At 34.1% G+C, this 3,476-nt stretch overlaps 1 long non-coding RNA gene across 1 annotated transcript; it reads left to right on the top strand.

Annotated features, from left to right (window-relative positions):
* The first annotated feature begins 1,438 nt into the window (after nt 1–1,438).
* On the top strand, nt 1,439–2,125 carry LOC140038727 (uncharacterized). The gene is made up of 2 exons (XR_011842298.1): nt 1,439–1,700; nt 1,819–2,125. It is a non-coding gene; the product is annotated as an uncharacterized lncRNA (long non-coding RNA).
* Nucleotides 2,126–3,476: the final 1,351 nt, after the last annotated feature.

Raw genomic sequence — 3,476 nt, 5'->3', positions numbered from 1 at the left:
TATTAAACACTTAATAATACATCTAAATTTCACCCAATTTATCATGTATATATGCACCCTAAGAACTACAACCCTCCCTAGTATTTATACATTTTTCTTAATTAATCTTACTTTTTCAACAATCTAACACCTGAATCGCATCTCTACGGGTGCCTAGACTCTTATTTTTCACCAAAACAATTAAAGCAACTATTATTTTTGGTTAATTACATTTGCCTTCCTTGACTTTGGTGAGATTACAAGAGATGTTATGAATTTTAAATTGTTACATTCAAATAGTTTGACTTACACAATGGATCTGTTTAAATTTTTTCCCAAATAATTTTTTCTCTTCCAGTATAAATATGTTTTTTAATTATTGTTTTTATTATTTCAACTGTCTTACAATCTCACACATCATATCATAAAATTTTTTACAGTATTATTCTAAAAACCTTTGTCCAAATAGTCTCCAATCCAAATAGAATTGTCCTCGGCACAATGGACTTGGAAGCAAGAATGAACCTTCAAAAAGATCGTCCAAATTTTTGGGGTTAAGATTGGCAAAAAATGTGGCTTTTAGAAGACATAAAATTGTCAGCATTATTTAACCCCAAAAAATTTTTTTAAAATAAAAAAATGATCCCAGAGGTGTATTCTGTTCATTTTAATCTACATGTTGGTAGCTTGTAGTTGCAATCTGTGTTTCTTGATTTAGAACATATATTATGTTTCGCATTTGGTCTCAAACAATCTCCTTTTCTTTTTATTTAGCACAAGCAAGTTTTCTCTTCCACTTTGTAGAATGCATGTAAATTTAAAGTTTGTTGTATATCCATTGTTAGGGTTGTTCGTTCCATCTCATTTGATTTTTTTTCAAATGACTGTCTTATTTTGTTTCCTTGAAATTATTTCAACTTTGGCTTCAATTACTAGTTCTATTTTATCTAGGCTTGAATTTGGTCATTTCATAAAGGGTGTATCATTTGGATTGTGTTTTTGAAAGAGTTTTGAGTTCGATTCCTACTAGACTATTTCAAGAATTTTCAAGGGAAAGGAAAAAAAAAAAACAAGGCTATGAAGCAAACTAAAGTTTTCCTAAATTTTATGTAATTTGTAGGGCTACAATTCATTCGAGTAACTTGACTCTAACTCGCGAGTAGGTCGGTCAACTATTACAGAGCTCGAGCCGATCTCGAACTACTTGATTAGGCCTGTGAGTTGAGCTCAAGTAGGTATAATATGCGCTTGTGAGCTCGACGAGCTCTAACAAGTATTCGTCCAAATATTTAATTAATATTTTAGGAATATTCAAATGACTTCTTTGGGTTGCTTATTTGAAATAATTACGACCATATCTAGCTTCGTTATAAATTTTGTGAAGGTTGAATGAGTCATTTTGCTATAAAAAAAATAATGGAATTACGGACTAAAGGAAAGAAATGTCACAAAATAAGAAGTCTTGAAGGAACTTCTTCCTCCTGTAGTCCCGCTTCAACATGGAGATTGGATAAAGCTCATCACCTACTAGAGTTCCACCCTAACTCGATTGATATCTTCCACGAACATGAGCTTGAGCTTCATTAGACGGCAACGGTAAACGGCATTGACTTCAATCTGAAGGGGATGAATATTAGGAGGCGCCGAAATTAGAGAGGTGAAGCAGTGGTGGTTGCAACTGATAATGTGAAGTTCCATCTGTTGCATTGCTATTATTTGAGGTATTTCTATTGTACTTGTGTATGAAACATGTGAATTGCTAATCCATTTTTGCTAATTTAGGGAGAATTTGTTAAACCTAAAACCCTAAAACTAAAATTAGGATTTGCAATTGTGAAGGTATTTCAGAGCACAGATGAGAGCTGGGTTGCTGTCTTGTGATTGGGGAAGTAATAAAAATTTAGGAAAATGTAGGAGGATAGCTCAATTTGTTGGACATTAGACTCCTACATTGGTGCAATAGTGGCAACAGCCACTGGAGTAGATAAGTGAATGAATGAAACTGCCTTACTACTTTTTTTCCTTGAGAATATCACATAATTCACGCTGCCTTCTTGCTTTCTTGTTTGGAAGACGAAGAAAAAGAAATTTAAACAGTGACAGCTTTTGAGAATTTGAGTCATGGTTGTGTAAAAGCTTACATTGCTGGGCTATTGTCATTATTCTTGAGTATAATCACTATCCAAAACAATCTGACATATCACAATGCTTAAGAATCTTTGCTTGTTGTCCTTAAAAGGCAACAATGTAGTTTTAGTTGGTAATGTTGGGCACCTGTTTTCTTCGTTTTTTGGAGAGATTTACAACTCCAATGAATTTGAGATTAACACTAGCTATTGCTAATCAATATTCCATACCAAATACTAGAATTTTGATGAAAGGTGGAATTCATGTCATTTTGGGCTATTCATTTTTTCATTATGTATATATCCAAACTTTGCAGCTCTTAGATTTAATTTGTGCATCTTTGTTAAAGCGATAAAGTCACACTTTAATTTGGGAGTATTTGTTAAAGTCAAACCTTAGTTAGCAAGGGTTTCCATTTCGTCTTCAATTCATAGTTAGTAGTCAGGTTTACCTTGTTCTTTATTACGAGTTTGTTTCTTTGCTAAGCATAGTAGTAGTTTGTCATAACTCATAGAAATTAGCAAAGGTCAATAGTGTTAACAAACAACTTTGGTATGTGATTTTTAAGTCTTAGCCCCCCCCCCCTCCGGGGGGTTTCCTCAATGCTATAGCCACGTGTATCTACTGCCAATTCATTCACTCCATTAATCTTGGAAGGTCCAGTATTTGTCTCTACGAATAATGGAGGAGGAAATGAAGCTATTGCCCCTGGAAATGAAAGTGGTACTTTGAATACCAATAGAGGACAAACGACAACCAGGAACAATAATGCTCAAAAAGGAATGGTCGGTGAAGGTAATGGTCAATCTCATATGCCTAAAAGAAATAAAATGTTAGAGGCATGGGATGACTTCCACGAATTTCAAGGAGTGTGACGACCCCACCTCCTTCTAGGGCGTACCCTAAAAGTTAGTGGATTGTCGGGACTTACTAATATCACATTAACTTCAGAGATACTAGTTAGATAACTCTCACTAATATTTACATTAACTTCAAAGATAACATCTGATAAGACAAAAGCCAACCGTTCAAGTCTTTCACAATACCTAGTTTAATACAAAAACTTCAACCCTTAATAGGATATTAAAGGGGTGCACAAACACAAAAGTCTTCACGCTAATTTTCTAAGATCCCCGTTCAAACCCTGACTATCAATTCCTGTAAGAAAAACAAACTAAACGATTGAGTTAAAGTTCAGTGAGGTTTACCTACCAAGTAACATTTAACAAACACTTGAAATAGTACAATTAAACAAATAATGCACATTTCACTATTCAAACACTTTCAAAGGATACAAACTCCTCCTGGGAGTCATTTCAACATCATTGTACATCCCGCCAACTCATTCCCTTATATCCTCCAAAAACAAT

The sequence above is a fragment of the Coffea arabica genome, chromosome 3e (genome assembly GCF_036785885.1).
Source record: "Coffea arabica cultivar ET-39 chromosome 3e, Coffea Arabica ET-39 HiFi, whole genome shotgun sequence".
NCBI classification, from domain to species: Eukaryota; Viridiplantae; Streptophyta; class Magnoliopsida; order Gentianales; family Rubiaceae; genus Coffea; species Coffea arabica.
Note: the sequence above shows the minus strand (reverse complement) of the source record. Positions and strands in the feature narration are given on the sequence as shown.